Source organism: Cryptomeria japonica, unplaced genomic scaffold (genome assembly GCF_030272615.1).
Source record: "Cryptomeria japonica unplaced genomic scaffold, Sugi_1.0 HiC_scaffold_104, whole genome shotgun sequence".
In the NCBI taxonomy this organism is placed as follows: Eukaryota; Viridiplantae; Streptophyta; class Pinopsida; order Cupressales; family Cupressaceae; genus Cryptomeria; species Cryptomeria japonica.
Window position 1 is genome coordinate 330130 of NW_026728926.1, and position 19871 is coordinate 350000.

Genomic DNA, 19871 nt, shown 5'->3' on the forward strand with positions numbered 1-19871 from the left:
GTTATGAGCTTGTCGCAGTGTGTACTTAGCAAACCGCGACCCACGTGCGAATCCACCCCGGCCACCCACCCCCGTCGAGGTGCACACCCTCCCTCGCGAAGTGCGCCCCGTTCGCCAAGTGTGAGCCCTGCCCGGGTGCGCGCACCTTGCTAGGGCGTCGGGTGTGCACCCGGCCCGGCCTACGTGCGTGCACCTGGAGGGGGCGTCGTGTGCGTGCAGTGTCCCGTCTGCAACGCGGTGCCCACACACCACCTCGGGCGCAACGACCTGCGCTCACATGTGGGCCGAGTGCACCTTGGTGCATGTTCGGGGCGCCTCGGGTGCACGCTCGATCTTGCCCCGGTGCACCAAGGCGCTCGGTTTGCCCCGGGTGCGCACTTGGTGCAAGGTGGGCACCCAAAATAGGGATCAAGCACCAAAACACAAGTTTCGGGATGCAAAATGGGACCCAAGGACCACAAATGCGTTCCAAGACCCATGATGGGTCCACGAGAACAAAAATGTGTTCCGAGACTTAATAAACAAATATTGGGTTTTAGGAGAAGAAACATGCTCTGATGCCCAAAACGAGAATCGACCCCGAAAAGGCCACAGGCCAAAAGTGGGATGCGAGACAAAAAAAAATGGGACCCGAGGACCAAAATTGGGTTCCCAGGTCGAAGACAGGGCAACCGGACAAGAAACGACCTCTAAGGCTCGAAATGAGTCCCGACGACTAAAACTTGACAAGAAGCACCCATCAGGCACCCAACTCGACACCCATGGGATGCCGACCCACCCGGGCTTCCACCTAGCACACCTTGGCACCCACCCACCCTCGCACCCAACCTCGCACCCAACTTAGCACCTTTGAACCCACATTGGCACTCACCCTGACCCTGGCACCTTGGAACCCACATTGGCACTCACCTTGACCCTGGCACCCACCTTTGCACTCACCTTGGGACCCACCCTGGCTCCCACCTCGGCACCCACCCAGACACCCACCTTGGTTCCTTGGCACCCACCTTGGATCCTTGGCACCCACCCCGACACCCACCTTGGCACGCAACTTGGCTACTTGCCACCCACCTTGGCTCCTTGACGCCCACCCCGACAACCACCCCGTGACCTACCCTGGCTAGGGTTGGTGCACACCCACCCTGGTGCCCACCTTGGCACCCACCCTATGACCCACCTTGGCACGCACCTTAGTACCCACCCCGTTACCCACCCTAGGACCCACCCCGTGACCCACCTTGGCCAGGGTGGGTGCCTTGGTGCGCACAACTTGCCTGGGCTGCACACCAGGGCGGGCTCAAGATGGCACCCGCGTTCCGTTTTTTTCACTATCTTTCAAAACGGAAATTTTAAAATCTCATTTTTTTCTTTTTTTTGCCTTTTCTGGAAATTAGTGAAGGCAGCGCATCAAAGGTGCGCAATGCTGGTGCGAACCCGGGAGCGCTCCGATGTGTGCTCCAAGGTGCGGCGTGCACGAAGTCCGAGCCCGGTTTGCCCCGGGTGCGCACCTCGCGTGCACCTTCGCCGGGGTGAGCACCTTGGCTGGGTTGCGCGCCCTGGTGCGTACCAAGGAGCGCTCTGAAGTGTGCTCCAAGGTGCGGCGTGCACGAAGTCGGAGCCCGGTTTGCCCCGGGTGTGCACCTCGGGTGCGCACCTCGCGTGCACCTTCGCTGCGGTGGGCACCTTGGCTGGGTTGCGCGCCTTGGTGGGCACCATGCAGTGCACGAAGTCGGAGCCCGGTTTGCCCCGGGCGCGCACCTCCGCCAGGGTGGGCACCTTGGTGCGCACAACTTGCCTGGGCTGCGCATCAGGAAGGGCTCAAGATGGCACCCGCGTTCCGTTTTTTTCACTATCTTTCAGAACGGAAATTTTAAAATATCGTTTTTTTTTGCCTTTTCTGGAAATTAGTGAAGGCAGCGCATCAAAGGTGCGCAACGCTGGTGCGAACCTGGGAGCGCTCCGATGTGTGCTCCAAGGTGCGGCGTGCACGAAGTCGGAGCCCGGTTTGCCTCGGGTGCGCCCTGGTGGGCACCATGGTGCGCACCAAGGAGCGCTCCGAAGTGTGCTCCAAGGTGCGGCCTGCACGAAGTCGGAGCCCGGTTTGCCCCGGGTGTGCACCTCGGGTGGGCACCTTGGTGCGCATGCCTTGCCTGGGCTGCGCACCAGGGCGGGCTCAAGATGGCACCCGCGTTCCTTTTTTTTCACTATCTTTCAAAACGGAAATTTTAAAATCTCATTTTTTTTTGCCTTTTTCTGGAAATTAGTGAAGGCAGCGCATCAAAGGTGCGCACCTCGCTGCCCACCACGGTGCGCAACGCCGGTGGGCACCCGGGAGTGCTTCGAAGTGTGCTCCAAGGTGCTGCGTGCACGTTGTCGGAGCCCGGTTTGCCCCGGGTGCGCACCTCGCGTGCACCTTCGTCGGGGTGGGCACCTTGGCTTGGTTTGCCCCGGCTGCGCTCCGAAGCGGGGTTATTGGAGCGCCGCCTCTTTTTTTGTCGGAGCGTTTGGTGGGGTTTCTCGCATTGGCTCTTCCGAGGCCCGGTTGCCACCCTGGCGCGCACGAAGTCGGAAGTAGGGTTAATTGCCCGGGTGCGCACCTTTGCCAGGGTGGCACCTTACCTGGGCTGCGCACCAGGGCGGGCTCAAGATGGCACGCGCGTTCCGTTTTTTTCACTATCTTTCAAAACGGAAATTTTAAAATCTCCTTTTTTTTTTGCCTTTTCTGGAAATTAGTGAAGGCAGCGCATCAAAGGTGCGCACCTCGCTGCCCACCTTGGTGTGCTCTGAGGTGCGCACCCGGGAGCGCTACGAAGTGTGCTCCAAGGTGCGGCGTGCACGTTGTCGGAGCCCGGTTTGCCCCGGGTGCGCACCTCGCCTGCACCTTGGCCGGGGTGGGCACCTTGGCTGGGTTTGCCCAGGGTGCGCTCCGAAGCGGGGTTACTGGAGCGCCCCCTCTTTTTTTGTCAGAGAGTTTGGTGGGGTTTCTCGCATTGGCTCTTCCCAGGCCCGGTTGTTGGGTGCGCTCCCACCCTGGCGCGCGCGAAGTTGGAAGTTGGGTTAATTGCCCGGGCGCGCACCTTCGCCAGGGTGGGCACCTTGGTGCGCAAACCTTGGCTGGGCTGCGCACCAGGGCGGGCTCAAGATGGCACCAGCATTCCCTTTTTCTCACTATCTTTCAAAACGGAAATTTTAAAATCTCGTTTTTTTTTTGCCTTTTATGGAAATTAGTGAAGGCATCGCATCAAAGGTGCGCACCTCGCTGCCCACCTTGGTGTGCTCCGAGGTGCCCACCACGGTGCGCAACGCCGGTGCGAACCCGGGAGCGCCCCGATGTGTGCTCCAAGGTGCGGCGTGCACGAAGTCGGACCCCGGTTTGCCCCGGGTGCGCACCTCGCGTGCACCTTGGTGCGCACACCTTGGCTGGGTTGCGCGGCCTGGTGGGCACCATGGTGCGCACCAAGGAGCGCTCCGAAGTGTGCTCCAAGGTGCGGCGTGCACGAAGTCGGAGCCCGGTTTGCCCCGGGTGCGCACCTTCGCCGCGGTGGGCACCATGGCGTGCACGAAGTCGGAGCCCGGTTTGCCCCGGGTGCGCACCTCGCGTGCACCTTCGCCGGGGTGGGCACCTCGGCTGGGTTGCGCGCCCTGGTGCGCACCAAGGAGCGCTCTGAAGTGTGCTCCAAGGTGCGGCGTGCACGAAGTCGGAGCCCGGTTTGCCCCGGGTGTGCACCTCGCGTGCACCTTCGCTGCGGTGGGCACCTTGGCTGGGTTGCGCGCCTTGGTGGGCACCATGCAGTGCACGAAGTCGGAGCCCGGTTTGCCCCGGGCGCGCACCTCCGCCAGGGTGGGCACCTTGGTGCGCACAACTTGCCTGGGCTGCGCACCAGGAAGGGCTCAAGATGGCACCCGCGTTCCGTTTTTTTCACTATCTTTCAGAACGGAAATTTTAAAATATCGTTTTTTTTTGCCTTTTCTGGAAATTAGTGAAGGCAGCGCATCAAAGGTGCGCAACGCTGGTGCGAACCTGGGAGCGCTCCGATGTGTGCTCCAAGGTGCGGCGTGCACGAAGTCGGACCCCGGTTTGCCCCGGGTGCGCACCTCGCGTGCACCTTGGTGCGCACACCTTGGCTGGGTTGCGCGCCCTAGTGGGCACCATGGTGCGCACCAAGGAGCGCTCCGAAGTGTGCTCCAAGGTGCGGCGTGCACGAAGTCGGAGCCCGGTTTGCCCCGGGTGCGCACCTCGCGTGCACCTTCGCCGCGGTGGGCACCATGGCGTGCACGAAGTCGGAGCCCGGTTTGCCCCGGGTGCGCACCTCGCGTGCACCTTCGCCGGGGTGGGCACCTTAGTGTGCAGACCTTGGCTGGGTTGCGCGCCCTGGTGGGCACCATGGTGCGCACCAAGGAGCGCTCCGAAGTGTGCTCCAAGGTGCGGCCTGCACGAAGTCGGAGCCCGGTTTGCCCCGGGTGTGCACCTCGGGTGGGCACCTTGGTGCGCATGCCTTGCCTGGGCTGCGCACCAGGGCGGGCTCAAGATGGCACCCGCGTTCCTTTTTTTTCACTATCTTTCAAAACGGAAATTTTAAAATCTCATTTTTTTTTGCCTTTTTCTGGAAATTAGTGAAGGCAGCGCATCAAAGGTGCGCACCTCGCTGCCCACCACGGTGCGCAACGCCGGTGGGCACCCGGGAGTGCTTCGAAGTGTGCTCCAAGGTGCTGCGTGCACGTTGTCGGAGCCCGGTTTGCCCCGGGTGCGCACCTCGCGTGCACCTTCGTCGGGGTGGGCACCTTGGCTGGGTTTGCCCCGGCTGCGCTCCGAAGCGGGGTTATTGGAGCGCCGCCTCTTTTTTTGTCGGAGCGTTTGGTGGGGTTTCTCGCATTGGCTCTTCCGAGGCCCGGTTGCCACCCTGGCGCGCACGAAGTCGGAAGTAGGGTTAATTGCCCGGGTGCGCACCTTTGCCAGGGTGGGCACCTTACCTGGGCTGCGCACCAGGGCGGGCTCAAGATGGCACGCGCGTTCCGTTTTTTTCACTATCTTTCAAAACGGAAATTTTAAAATCTCCTTTTTTTTTTGCCTTTTCTGGAAATTAGTGAAGGCAGCGCATCAAAGGTGCGCACCTCGCTGCCCACCTTGGTGTGCTCTGAGGTGCGCACCCGGGAGCGCTACGAAGTGTGCTCCAAGGTGCGGCGTGCACGTTGTCGGAGCCCGGTTTGCCCCGGGTGCGCACCTCGCCTGCACCTTGGCCGGGGTGGGCACCTTGGCTGGGTTTGCCCAGGGTGCGCTCCGAAGCGGGGTTACTGGAGCGCCCCCTCTTTTTTTGTCAGAGCGTTTGGTGGGGTTTCTCGCATTGGCTCTTCCCAGGCCCGGTTGTTGGGTGCGCTCCCACCCTGGCGCGCGCGAAGTTGGAAGTTGGGTTAATTGCCCGGGCGCGCACCTTCGCCAGGGTGGGCACCTTGGTGCGCACACCTTGGCTGGGCTGCGCACCAGGGCGGGCTCAAGATGGCACCAGCATTCCCTTTTTCTCACTATCTTTCAAAACGGAAATTTTAAAATCTCGTTTTTTTTTTGCCTTTTATGGAAATTAGTGAAGGCATCGCATCAAAGGTGCGCACCTCGCTGCCCACCTTGGTGTGCTCCGAGGTGCCCACCACGGTGCGCAACGCCGGTGCGAACCCGGGAGCGCCCCGATGTGTGCTCCAAGGTGCGGCGTGCACGAAGTCGGACCCCGGTTTGCCCCGGGTGCGCACCTCGCGTGCACCTTGGTGCGCACACCTTGGCTGGGTTGCGCGGCCTGGTGGGCACCATGGTGCGCACCAAGGAGCGCTCCGAAGTGTGCTCCAAGGTGCGGCGTGCACGAAGTCGGAGCCCGGTTTGCCCCGGGTACGCACCTCGCGTGCACCTTCGCCGGGGTGGGCACCTCGGCTGGGTTGCGCGCCCTGGTGCGCACCAAGGAGCGCTCCGAAGTGTGCTCCAAGGTGCGGCGTGCACGAAGTCGGAGCCCGGTTTGCCCCGGGTGCGCACCTTCGCCGCGGTGCGCACCATGGCGTGCACGAAGTCGGAGCCCGGTTTGCCCCGGGTGCGCACCTCGCGTGCACCTTCGGCGGGGTTGCGCGCCCTGGTGGGCACCATGGTGCGCACCAAGGAGCGCTCCGAAGTGTGCTCCAAGGTGCGGCGTGCACGAAGTCGGAGCCCGGTTTGCCCCGGGTGCGCACCTCGCGTGCACCTTCGGCGGGGTTGCGCGCCCTGGTGGGCACCATGGTGCGCACCAAGGAGCGCTCCGAAGTGTGCTCCAAGGTGCAGCGTGCACGAAGTCGGAGCCCGGTTTGCCCCGGGTGCGCACCTCGCGTGCACCTTCGCCGCGGTGGGCACCATGGCGTGCACGAAGTCGGAGCCCGGTTTGCCCCGGGTGCGCACCTCGCGTGCACCTTCGCCGGGGTGGGCACCTCGGCTGGGTTGCGCGCCCTGGTGCGCACCAAGGAGCGCTCCGAAGTGTGCTCCAAGGTGCGGCGTGCACGAAGTCGGAGCCCGGTTTGCCCCGGGTGCGCACCTCGCGTGCACCTTCGCCAGGGTGGGCACCTCGGTGCGCACACCTTCTCAATGTTTTCTTGCCTTTTCTGGAAATTGGTGAAGGCAGCGCATCAAAGGTGCGCACCTCGGTGTGCTCCGAGGTGCGAACCCGAGAGCGCTCCGAGGTGCCCACGAAGTCGAAAGTCGGGTTAATTGCATTGTTTTCCCCGGGTGCGCTCCGAGGTGCGCAACATCGGCGCGCACCAAGGAGGGCTCCGAAGTGTGCTCCAAGGTGCGCACGATGGCGTGCACCTCTGGTGCGCACGATTCGGAGCTCGGTTTGACCGGGGTGCGCACACCTTGGCTGGGTTGCGCACCTTTTGTGCGCTCCAAGGTGCGCACGAAGTCGGAGCTCGGTTTGCCCCGGGTGCGCACCTTCGCCAGGGTGCGCACCTTGATGCGCACGCCTTGGCTGGGCTGCGCACCTTGGTGGGCGCCATGGTGCGCACCTTTCGTGCGCTCCAAGGTGCGCACGAAGTCGGAGCTCGGTTTGCCCCGGGTGCGCACCTTGGTGGGCGCCATGGTGCACTCCGAGGTGCCCAAGATTGGTGCGCACCAAGGAGCGCTCCGAAGTGCGCTCCAAGGTGCGCGCGAAGTCGAAAGTTGGGTTAATTGTCCGGTTTGCCTCGGGTGCGCACCTTGCGTGCACCTTCGCCAGGGTGGGCGCCTTGGTGCGCACACCTTGGCTGGGCTGCGCACACCTTGGCACCCGCGTTTCCTTCATTTTAAATTTTTTTTTTTTACAATCTCTCAAGTGGGAAATTCTATAATCTCAACTTTTTTTGCCTTTTCAGGAAACTTTTGAATGGAGCGCATCATTGGTGCGCTCCGAAGTGTGCTCCAAAGCTCTCTCCAGCTGCGTGCACCTGCCCCGGCCGCGCACCCGGCCCCGCCCAGCTTCGCTCACCTGTCCCGGGCGTCTGGTGCGGAACCTTAGAGTAAGAAACATCACCGTGCACCTTGGCCAACGTGCGCGACTCGACCGAGCGCGCACTGGCCGAGGTGCACACCGATTTCACCTGGGTGCGCGCGCAGCACCTCGGGCGCACCGGGGTGCGCGCACAACGCCCGGGTTGCACCGTGGCCTGTGTGCTCGGGGCGCCTCGGGTGCGCGCTCGGTGTCGCCCCCCGCGCGCGCGGTAGTGCGGGCAGCGCACCCCGGCCCGGCCCGGCCCCGACGAGAACGCAAACGGGCAAAAGGTTTATTCAAATAGCATTGCGACGCCCGGCGAAAAACTAAAAAAGGGTGCAACACCGGGACTTCCCGGGAGGTCACCCATCCCAGTACTACTCCGGCCCAAGCGCGCTTAACTGCGGAGTTCTGATGGGATCCGGTGCACTAACGCTGGTATGATCGCACCCGTTATGAGCTTGTCGCAGTGTGTACTTAGCAAACCGCGACCCACGTGCGAATCCACCCCGGCCACCCACCCCCGTCGAGGTGCACACCCTCCCTCGCGAAGTGCGCCCCGTTCGCCAAGTGTGAGCCCTGCCCGGGTGCGCGCACCTTGCTAGGGCGTCGGGTGTGCACCCGGCCCGGCCTACGTGCGTGCACCTGGAGGGGGCGTCGTGTGCGTGCAGTGTCCCGTCTGCAACGCGGTGCCCACACACCACCTCGGGCGCAACGACCTGCGCTCACATGTGGGCCGAGTGCACCTTGGTGCATGTTCGGGGCGCCTCGGGTGCACGCTCGATCTTGCCCCGGTGCACCAAGGCGCTCGGTTTGCCCCGGGTGCGCACTTGGTGCAAGGTGGGCACCCAAAATAGGGATCAAGCACCAAAACACAAGTTTCGGGATGCAAAATGGGACCCAAGGACCACAAATGCGTTCCAAGACCCATGATGGGTCCACGAGAACAAAAATGTGTTCCGAGACTTAATAAACAAATATTGGGTTTTAGGAGAAGAAACATGCTCTGATGCCCAAAACGAGAATCGACCCCGAAAAGGCCACAGGCCAAAAGTGGGATGCGAGACAAAAAAAAATGGGACCCGAGGACCAAAATTGGGTTCCCAGGTCGAAGACAGGGCAACCGGACAAGAAACGACCTCTAAGGCTCGAAATGAGTCCCGACGACTAAAACTTGACAAGAAGCACCCATCAGGCACCCAACTCGACACCCATGGGATGCCGACCCACCCGGGCTTCCACCTAGCACACCTTGGCACCCACCCACCCTCGCACCCAACCTCGCACCCAACTTAGCACCTTTGAACCCACATTGGCACTCACCCTGACCCTGGCACCTTGGAACCCACATTGGCACTCACCTTGACCCTGGCACCCACCTTTGCACTCACCTTGGGACCCACCCTGGCTCCCACCTCGGCACCCACCCAGACACCCACCTTGGTTCCTTGGCACCCACCTTGGATCCTTGGCACCCACCCCGACACCCACCTTGGCACGCAACTTGGCTACTTGCCACCCACCTTGGCTCCTTGACGCCCACCCCGACAACCACCCCGTGACCTACCCTGGCTAGGGTTGGTGCACACCCACCCTGGTGCCCACCTTGGCACCCACCCTATGACCCACCTTGGCACGCACCTTAGTACCCACCCCGTTACCCACCCTAGGACCCACCCCGTGACCCACCTTGGCCAGGGTGGGTGCACCCACCCTGGTGCCCACCTTGGCACCCACCCATCCTAGCACCCAGCCTGTGACCGGGCTTGGAACCCAACCTTGCACCCGCACCCGTCTTGGCCAGTGTGGGTGCGCACCCATCCTGGCACCCACGTTGTGACACACCCTTTAACCCACGCACCCTAGCACCCACGTTGGCACCCACCTTGGAACCCAACCTAGCAACTTGGCACCCACCCCGTGACCCACCTTGGCATCCACCATAGCAGTCGCCGACTTGGCACCCACCTCGGCACCCACCTTGACACTTGTGGACCCACCTTGCCACTCACCCTAGCATCGACCCATCCTAGCACCCACCCTGGCACCTTTGCACCCTAGCACTCACCCATCCTAGCACCTAACCTGTGACCCACCTTGACACTCACCCTCGCACCCACCTTGGAACCCAACCTAGCACCCACCCACCCTGACACCAACCCTAGCACCTACCCACCCTTGCACCCACCCTGTGACCCATCTTGGCACCCACCCATCCTACCACTCAACCTATCACCCACCTTCTCACCCACCTTGGCATCCACCTTAGCACCCACCCACACTGGCACCTTGGCACCCACCTCGGGCAAGGTGGGTGCACACCCACCCTGGCACCCAATTTAGAACCCACCGAGCATGTTACCCACCTTGGCACCCACATTGCAGCCCACCCTAGTACCCACCCTATGACCCACATTGGCATCCACACCCTAGCACCCAGGCACCTCGACACCCGCCTTGACACCCACCCTAGCACTGAACCTGTGACCCACCTTGGAACTCACCCTAGAACCCACCCACCCTGTGAACCACCTTGGCATCCACCTTAGCACCCACCCACCTTGGCACCCACTCTAGCACTCACCCATCCTAACACCCAACTTGTTACCCACCTTGGCACCCGCCCTCGCGTCCACCTTGAAACCCACCCTAGCACCCACCCACGCAGGAGCCCACCTTGGCACCCAACCTAACACCCACGCATCCTGGCACCCAACTTGTGACCCACCTTGGAACCCACCCTAGTACCCACCTTTGAACCCACTATATCACCAACCCACCTTGGCACCCACCCTATGACCCTCTTTGGAATCCACCCTAGCACGCACCCACCCTGGCACCCACCATGGAGCGCACCCTAGCACCCACCCACCTCGGCACGCACCTCAACACCCACCTTGGTGTGCGCACTGCGCCAACCTCTCAAAGACCCTATGTGGTGCGCTCCAAAGTGTACACCTTTGGTGCGCTCCAAGGTGCGCACCTTTGGTGCACACCGAGGTGCACACCAAAGTGTGCACCGAGGTGAGCACCAAAGTGCACTCCAGGGTGCACACCAAGGCGTGCACCTTTGGTGCGGTCAATGCAAACGAATTCGGAAGTTGGGGTCGATGTCCTAATCGCTGCTGCAGACTACACGTATGAGAATCGGACAAATAGCTTTATATAGGGGAGGTGTTGCGTTTGATGGGTCGACTCCCCTGGTTGTGTGCACTGCACCAACTTCAAAGACCCTGTCTTGTTTAAGAAGTCAAAAGTTGGGGTGGATGTCCTAATCATTGCTGCAGTCTACGCATGTATGAGAATCAGACAAATAGCTTATATAGGGGAGGTGTTGCATTCGGTGGGTTGACTCCCCTGGTTGTGCGCACTGCGCCAACCTCAAAGACCCCGCATAGCAGAAGAAGTCGGAAGTCGGATTTTGGTGAGCACCAAGGCGTGCACCTTTGGTGCGGTCAACGCAGACGAATTCAGAAGTTGGGGTGGATGTCCTAATCGTTGTTGCAGGCTACACATGTATGAGAATCAGACAAATAGCTTATATAGGGGAGGTGTTGGGTTTGATGGGTCAACTCCCTTGGTTGTGCGCATTACGCCAACCTCAAAGACCTTGTTTTCGTTAAGAAGTCAAAAGTTGGGGTCAATGTCCTAATGGCTCCTGCAGGCTACACATGTATGAGAATCGGACAAATAGCTTATATAGGGGAGGTGTTGGGTTTGATGGGTCGACTCCCCTGGTTGTGCGCATTACGTCAACCTCAAAGACCTTGTTTTCGTTAAGAAGTCAAAAGTTGGGGTCGATGTCCTAATTGCTCCTGTAGACTACACATGTATGAGAATCAGACAAATAGCTTATATAGGGGAGGTGTTGGGTTTGATGGGTTGACTCCCCTAGTTGTTCGCATTACACCAACCTCAAAGACCTTGTTTTCGTTTAGAAGCCGAAAGTTGGGGTCGATGTCCTAATTGCTCCTGCAGGCTACGCATGTATGAGAATCAGACAAATAGCTTATATAGGGGAGGTGTTGGGTTTGATGGGTCGACTCCCCTGGTTGTGCGCATTGCGCCAACCTCAAAGACCCTGCATTGCGGATGAAGTCGAAAGTCAGAGTTTGGTGTGCTACAAGGTGTGGTCGAAGGTGCTCACCTAGGTGTGCACCTTTGGAGCACAGGAAAAGTGCCCTCCAAAAGTGCGCACCTTTGGAGTGCACAAAAGTGCCCTCCAAAAGTGCGCACCTTTGGAGCGCAGAAAAGTGCCCTCCAAAAAGTGCCCTCCAAAAGTGCGCACCTTTGGAGCGCAGAAAAGTGCCCTCCAAAAAGTGCCCTCCAAAAGTGCGCACCTTTGGAGCGCAGAAAAGTGCCCTCCAAAAAGTGCCCTCCAAAAGTGCGCACCTTTGGAGCGCAGAAAAGTGCCCTCCAAAAGTGCGCACCTTTGGAGCGCAGAAAAGTGCCCTCCAAAAAGTGCCCTCCAAAAGTGCGCACCTTTGGAGCGCAGAAAAGTGCCCTCCAAAAAGTGCCCTCCAAAAGTGCGCACCTTTGGAGCGCAGAAAAGTGCCCTCCAAAAAGTGCCCTCCAAAAGTGCGCACCTTTGGAGCGCAGAAAAGTGCCCTCCAAAAAGTGCCCTCCAAAAGTGCGCACCTTTGGAGCGCAGAAAAGTGCCCTCCAAAAAGTGCCCTCCAAAAGTGCGCACCTTTGGAGCGCAGAAAAGTGCCCTCCAAAAGTGCGCACCTTTGGAGCGCACAAAAGTGCCCTCCAAAAGTGCGCACTTTTGGTGCGCACCAAGGCGCTGGTTCGGTCGTTGCAGGCGAGTTCGGAAGTTGGGGTCGATGTCCTGAGCGGAGGTGCAAACTACACAGGTGTCGGAATCGGACAAATAGCTTATATAGGGGAGGTGTATGCTTCGATGGGTCGACTCCCCAGGTTGAGCGCACCGCGCCAACCTCAAAGACCCTACGGTATGGATGAAGTCGGAAGTTGGGTCCGATGACCAATTCGATTAGTAGGTATGCTCATGAGGTCGGAATTTGGGTCCGATGACCTGCCATGTGCAGGAAGGCGAATGTTGACACTGTGCGTTGCAAGGTGCACACCAAGGCGCTGGTGCGGTCTTTTTAGTCGAGTTCGGAAGTTGGGGTCGATGTCCTGATCGGAGGTGCAAGCTACACAGGTGTGGGAATCGGACAAATAGCTTATATAGGGGAGGTGTATGCTTCGTTGGGTCGACTCCCCGGGTTGAGCGCACCGCGCCAACCTCAAAGACCCTACGGTATGGATGAAGTCGGAAGTTGGGTCCGATGACCGATTCGATATGTAGGCATACTCGCGAGGTCGGAATTTGGGTCCGATGACCTGCCACGTGCAGGAAGGCGAATGTTGGCACTGTGCGTTGCAAGGTGCGCACCAAGGCGCTGGTTCGGTCGTTGGAGGCGAGTTCGGAAGTTGGGGTCGATGTCTTGATCGGAGGTGCAAACTACACAGGTGTGGGAATCGGACAAATAGCTTATATAGGGGAGGTGTATGCTTCGTTGGGTCGACTCCCCGGGTTGAGCGCACCGCGCCAACCTCAAAGACCCTACGGTATGGATGAAGTCGGAAGTTGGGTCCGATGACCGATTCGATATGTAGGCATACTCGCGAGGTCGGAATTTGGGTCCGATGACCTGCCATGTGCAGGAAGGCGAATGTTGGGACTGTGCGTCGCAAGGTGCGCACCAAGGCGCTGGTGCCGTCGTTGCAGTCGAGTTCGGAAGTTGGGGTCGATGTCCTGGTCAGAGGTGCAAACTACACAGGTGTGGGAATCGGACAAATAGCTTATATAGGGGAGGTGTATGCTTCGATGGGTCGACTCCCTGGGTTGAGCGCACCGCGCCAACCTCAAAGACCCTACAGTATGGATGAAGTCGGAAGTTGGGTCCGATGACCGATTCGATACGTAGGCATATTGGCGAGGTCTGAATTTGTGTCCGATGACCTGCCATGCGCAGGAAGGCGGAATTTGGGTCCGATGACCGAGTTGATGGCGTGCCATGCGCAGAAAGGCGGAATTTGGGTCCGATGACCGAGTTGATGTTGATGGCCCGCCATGCACAGGAAGGCGGAATTTGGGTCCGATGACCGATTTGAAGGCGTGCCATACGCAAAAAGGCGGAGTTTGGGTCCGATGACCGAGTTGATATTGATGGCCCGCCATGCGCAGGAAGGCGGAATTTGGGTCCGATGACCTGACATACGCATGGAGTCCGACTCGGGGGCCGATGTTCGATTCGATGACTTGCATTGTGGGTAAAGTCGGAAGTTGTGGTCTTTGACCCGATTCGATGACCAGACTTCGGCTGCTTGAGAATCGGACAAATAACTTATATAGGGGAGGTAGTGTTCTCGAGCATCCTCCCCCCGTGCCCGTTTATGTCGATTGATGCTGGTGCTCGACTGGTTGGAGCGCTCGGATGCAAAAATCTTGCACCAGGATTTATCGATTGTGATGGACACGGCAAGTCTCCTGATTGCTATGCAGGAGCTCATCGTGAATCTCTATGCGGCCTTGGTATGGACTCGACCTGCGGAATGGTTCGGCAATGGTAGTCGCTCCAACACGTCCTTGCAATGGCCACAGAGGTGATTCGACTAGAGCTCCAGTCTAGCTTTTGGGTTGCTTGGCGGACTGGTATAGCCGCGATCGAGTTCCGGCCATGAACGTTTTAGATAGCTCTTGGGCTTTCTGGGACGGAAGTCGGAAGTTTGGGCTGTTGTCCGATTTGATGACCATTCTTCGGATGTGTGAGAATCGGACAAATAACTTATATAGGGGACTGTGTTGTCTCACGCAGCCCCCTCCGTGCCCCTCTATCTCGACCGATGTTGGTGCTTGAAAGGGTTGGGATCGCTCGGATTTATAAACGTGCACCACCATTTGTCGAGTGTGAGGGACGCGGCAGGTCTCCTAAATGCTATGCGGGCGCTCTCTGAGAATCTCTATCCGGCCTCGACACAGACTAGTCTTGCTGAATGGTTTGGCACTGGTAGTCGATCCAACACGTCGTTGTTGTGGCCGCCTAGGCGATTCGATTCGAGCCCCCGTCTAGCTTTTGGGTTGCTTGGCGGATTTTGCCCTATCCGCAAGTGAGCTCGGTCCCTAAACGTTCGAGAAACCCGATTGCTATGCGCCGACTCTCTTTCTTGCGAGCCTCCATCTAGCTTTTGGGTCTCTACGGAACGGAAGTCGGAATCTGGGACCGTTGTTTGATTCGACGAGGCAGACTACGGTTGTGCGAGAATCGGACAAATAACTTATATAGGGGAGGTGTTGACTGGAGCATTCTCCCCCGTGCCCCTCTAACTCGACCAATGCTGGCGCTCGAACGGTGGTAGCGCTCGGATTTTCATTGAGCGCCAGCATTGGTCGATTTAGAGGGGCATGCGAGATTCCCGAATGCTATGCGAGGGCTCTAACGGAAATGTCTATTGGTTTCGGTATGGATGCAATTGCGAGTGGTTCGGCAAAGGTAGTCGTTCCGATGCGTCCATGTCGTGGCCAAATCGATAATTCGATTTGAGCCCTCGTATAGCATTTGGGTCTCTCGATGTGATTCCGCATTCCAGTCCCTTTGGGCACTGCTTGAGCCGCATCCCAGGGGGTTCCCTTCCCAATAATCTGCCTCGCAACCCGATTGCTATGCGGTGAGGCTCCTCGGCCGCCTCGGAACTATCTGTGTATCAGACGCATCGCGGGATAAGGGGTTGGCAACGGTAGTCGCCCCAAGCGCGTCCGATGCTTGGACCATTCCGAGGCGGCCCTGAAGCCTCTTCCGTCTAGCCGTTGGGTCCTTCTCGCCGCATCCCTCGCCTCGCACCCCGATTGCTATGCGGTGAGGCTCCTCGGCCGCCTCGGAACTATCTGTGTATCGGACGCGTCGCGGGATAAGGGGTTGTCACTGGTAGTCGCCCCAAGCGCGTCCGATGCTTGGACCATTCCGAGGCGGCCCTGAAGCCTCTTCCGTCTAGCCGTTGGGTCCTTCTCGCCGCATCCCTCGCCTCGCACCCCGATTGCTATGCGGTGAGGCTCCTCGGCCGCCTCGGAACTATCTGTGTATCGGACGCGTCGCGGGATAAGGGGTTGTCATTGGTAGTCGCCCCAAGCGCGTCCGATGCTTGGACCATTCCGAGGCGGCCCTGAAGCCTCTTCCGTCTAGCCGTTGGGTCCTTCTCGCCGCATCCCTCGCCTCGCACCCCGATTGCTATGCGGTGAGGCTCCTCGGCCGCCTCGGAACTATCTGTGTATCGGACGCGTCGCGGGATAAGGGGTTGTCACTGGTAGTCGCCCCAAGCGCGTCCGATGCTTGGACCATTCCGAGGCGGCCCTGAAGCCTCTTCCGTCTAGCCGTTGGGTCCTTCTCGCCGCATCCCTCGCCTCGCACCCCGATTGCTATGCGGTGAGGCTCCTCGGCCGCCTCGGAACTATCTGTGTATCGGACGCGTCGCGGGATAAGGGGTTGTCACTGGTAGTCGCCCCAAGCGCGTTCGATGCTTGGACCATTCCGAGGCGGCCCTGAAGCCTCTTCCGTCTAGCCGTTGGGTCCTTCTCGCCGCATCCCTCGCCTCGCACCCCGATTGCTATGCGGTGAGGCTCCTCGGCCGCCTTGGAACTATCTGTGTATCGGACGCGTCGCGGGATAAGGGGTTGTCACTGGTAGTCGCCCCAAGCGCGTCCGATGCTTAGACCATTCCGAGGCGGACCCGAAGCCTCTTCCGTCTAGCCGTTGGGTCCTTCTCGCCGCATCCTTCGCCTCGCACCCCGATTGCTATGCGGTGAGGCTCCTCGGCCGCCTCGGAACTATCTGTGTATCGGACGCGTCGCGGGATAAGGGGTTGTCACTGGTAGTCGCCCCAAGCGCGTCCGATGCTTGGACCATTCCGAGGCGGACCCGAAGCCTCTTCCGTGTAGCCGTTGGGTCCTTCTCGCCGCATCCCTCGCCTCGCACCCCGATTGCTATGCGGTGAGGCTCCTCGGCCGCCTTGGAACTATCTGTGTATCGGACGCGTCGCGGGATAAGGGGTTGTCACTGGTAGTCGCCCCAAGCGCGTCCGATGCTTGGACCATTCCGAGGCGGACCCGAAGCCTCTTCCGTCTAGCCGTTGGGTCCTTCTCGCCGCATCCCTCGCCTCGCACCCCGATTGCTATGCGGTGAGGCTCCTCGGCCGCCTTGGAACTATCTGTGTATCGGACGCGTCGCGGGATAAGGGGTTGTCACTGGTAGTCGCCCCAAGCGCGTCCGATGCTTGGACCATTCCGAGGCGGACTCGAAGCCTCTTCCGTCTAGCCGTTGGGTCCTTCTCGCCGCATCCCTCGCCTCGCACCCCGATTGCTATGCGGTGAGGCTCCTCGGCCGCCTTGGAACTATCTGTGTATCGGACGCGTCGCGGGATAAGGGGTTGTCACTGGTAGTCGCCCCAAGCGCGTCCGATGCTTGGACCATTCCGAGGCGGCCCCGAAGCCTCTTCCGTGTAGCCGTTGGGTCCTTCTCGCCGCATCCCTCGCCTCGCACCCCGATTGCTATGCGGTGAGGCTCCTCGGCCGCCTTGGAACTATCTGTGTATCGGACGCGTCGCGGGATAAGGGGTTGTCACTGGTAGTCGCCCCAAGCGCGTCCGATGCTTGGACCATTCCGAGGCGGCCCCGAAGCCTCTTCCGTGTAGCCGTTGGGTCCTTCTCGCCGCATCCCTCGCCTCGCACCCCGATTGCTATGCGGTGAGGCTCCTCGGCCGCCTTGGAACTATCTGTGTATCGGACGCGTCGCGGGATAAGGGGTTGTCACTGGTAGTCGCCCCAAGCGCGTCCGATGCTTGGACCATTCCGAGGCGGACCTGAAGCCTCTTCCCTCTAGCCGTTGGGGCTTTCTCGCCGCATCCCTCGCCTCGCACCCTGATTGCTATGCTGTGAGGCTCCTCGGCCGCCTTGGAACTATCTGTGTATCGGACGCATCGCGGGATAAGGGGTTGGCAGTGGTAGTCGCCCCAAGCGCATCCGATGCTTGGACCATTCCGAGGCGGCCCTGCAGCCTCTTCCGTCTAGCCGTTGGGGCCATCTCGCCGCATCCCCCACCTCGCACCACGATTGCTATGCGGTGAGGCTCCTTGGCCGCCTCGGAACTATCTGTGTATCGGACGCATCGCGGGATAAGGGGTTGTCACTGGTAGTCGCCCCAAGCGCGTCCGATGCTTGGACTATTCCGAGGCGGCCCTGCAGCCTCTTCCGTCTAGCCGTTGGGGCCATCTCGCTGCATCCCCCACCTCCTCGGCCGCCTCGGAACTATCTGTGTATCGGACGCATCGCGGGATAAGGGGTTGGCAGTGGTAGTCGCCCCAAGCGCGTCCGATGCTTGGACTATTCCGAGGCAGCCCTGCAGCCTCTTCCGTCTAGCCTTTGGGGCCTTCTCGCCGCATCCCTCGCCTCGCACCCCGATTGCTATGCGGTGAGGCTCCTCGGCCGCCTGGGAACTATCTTCGTATCGGACGCATCGCGGGATAAGGGGTTGTCACTGGTAGTCGCCCCAAGCGCGTCCGATGCTTGGACTATTCCGAGGCGGCCCTGTGGCCTCTTCCGTCTAGCCGTTGGGGCCATCTCGCCGCATCCCCCACCTCGCACCCCGATTGCTATGCGGTGAGGCTCTTCGGCCGCCTTGGAACTATCTTCGTATCGGACGCATTGCGGGATAAGGGGTTGTCACTGGTAGTGGCCCCAAGCGCGTCCGATGCTTGGACTATTCCGAGGCGGCCCTGCAGCCTCTTCCGTCTAGCCGTTGGGGCCATCTCGCCGCATCCCCCACCTCGCACCCCGATTGCTATGCGGTGAGGCTCCTCGGCCGCCTTGGAACTATCTTCGTATCGGACGCATCGCGGGATAAGGGGTTGTCACTGGTAGTCGCCCCAAGCGCGTCTGATGCTTGGACTATTCCGACGCGGCCCTGTGGCCTCTTCCGTCTAGCCGTTGGGGCCATCTCGCCGCATCCCCCACCTCGCACCCCGATTGCTATGCGGTGAGGCTCCTCGGCCGCCTTGGAACCATCTTCGTATCGGACGCATCGCGGGATAGGGGGCTGTCACTGGTAGTCGCCCCAAGCGTGTCCGATGCTTGGACCATTCCTAGGCGGCCCTGAAGCCTCTTCCGTCTAGCCGTTGGGGCCTTCCCGCCCCATCCCTCGCCTCGCACCCCCGATTGCTATGCGGTGAGGCTCCTCGGCCGCCTTGGAACCATCTGTGTATCGGACGCATCGCGGGATAAGGGGTTGGCACTGGCAGTCGCCCCAAGCGCGTCCGATGCTTGGACCATTCCGAGGTGGCCCTGAAGCCTCTTCCGTCTAGCCGTTGGGGCCTTCCCGCCCCATCCCTCGCCTCGCACCCCGATTGATATGCGGTGAGGCTCCTCGGCCGCCTTGGAACTATCTGTGTATCGGACGCATCGCGGGATAAGGGGTTGGCACTGGTAGTCGTCCCAATCGCATCCGATGCTTGGACCATTCCGAGGCGGCCCTGCAGCCTCTTCCGTTTAGCCGTCGGGGCCTTCCCGCCGCATCCCTCGCCTCGCATCCCGATTCCTATGCGGTGAGTCTTCTCGGCCGCCGCGGAACTATACCTGTTATTGCTACTGCATCCTTCGGCTGGTAACCTCCTCTGCCGCCTTGGAACGTTCTCTTTGTCGGACGCGTCGCGGGATAAGGGGTTGGCACTGGTAGTCGCCCCAAGCGCGCCCGATGCATAGACCGCTCCGAGTCGACCTTGCTTTCAGCCTCTCACATGCATAGACCTCTCTGAGTCGACCCTGCAGCCTCTCACGTTTAGCCTTTGGAATCTCGCCTCACAACATGATTGCTATCCTTGATGCATCCCTTGCCTCGAGCCCTGATTGCTTTCTTGGCTGCATCCCTCCTCTCCTCACAGCCCGGTTGTCATCACTGCTTCATCCGTCGCTTCATGCATTCTGGCTGCTGGGCCCTTCCCACCGCACACCTCGATTGCTATCTCTTCTGCATCACACACCCCGATTGCTATCTCTGCTACATCCCTCGGCTCTCACTTCTGCATCCTTCGCCTCACACCTCGATTGCTATCAATGCTGCATCCGTAACCTCACACCCCGATTGCTATGCGGGGAGGCTCCTTGGCCGCCTTGGAAATTTCTGTGTGTCGGACGCACCGCGGGATAAGGGGTTGGCACTGGTAGTCGCCCCAAGTGCGCCCGATTCTTAGACCGCTTCGAGGTGACCTCGTAGCCTCTTTCGTCCAGGCTTCCTGCCTTCAACGCCCTTTTTACACCTCGATTGCTATGCGCGGGCTCGTTGGCGTCTATCACCTCTCTGCGAAGAGTGGCACGATGATTGTTGGGGTAAATCGTAGCAGTCCGAT

General features: G+C 60.2%; 1 non-coding gene across 1 annotated transcript; it reads right to left on the reverse strand.

Annotated features, from left to right (window-relative positions):
• Positions 1-7805: 7805 nt before the first annotated feature.
• LOC131865175 (5S ribosomal RNA) lies at positions 7806-7924 on the reverse strand. The gene has a single exon (XR_009363904.1). It is a non-coding gene; the product is annotated as a 5S ribosomal RNA (ribosomal RNA).
• Between the last annotated feature and the right edge of the window lie 11947 nt (positions 7925-19871).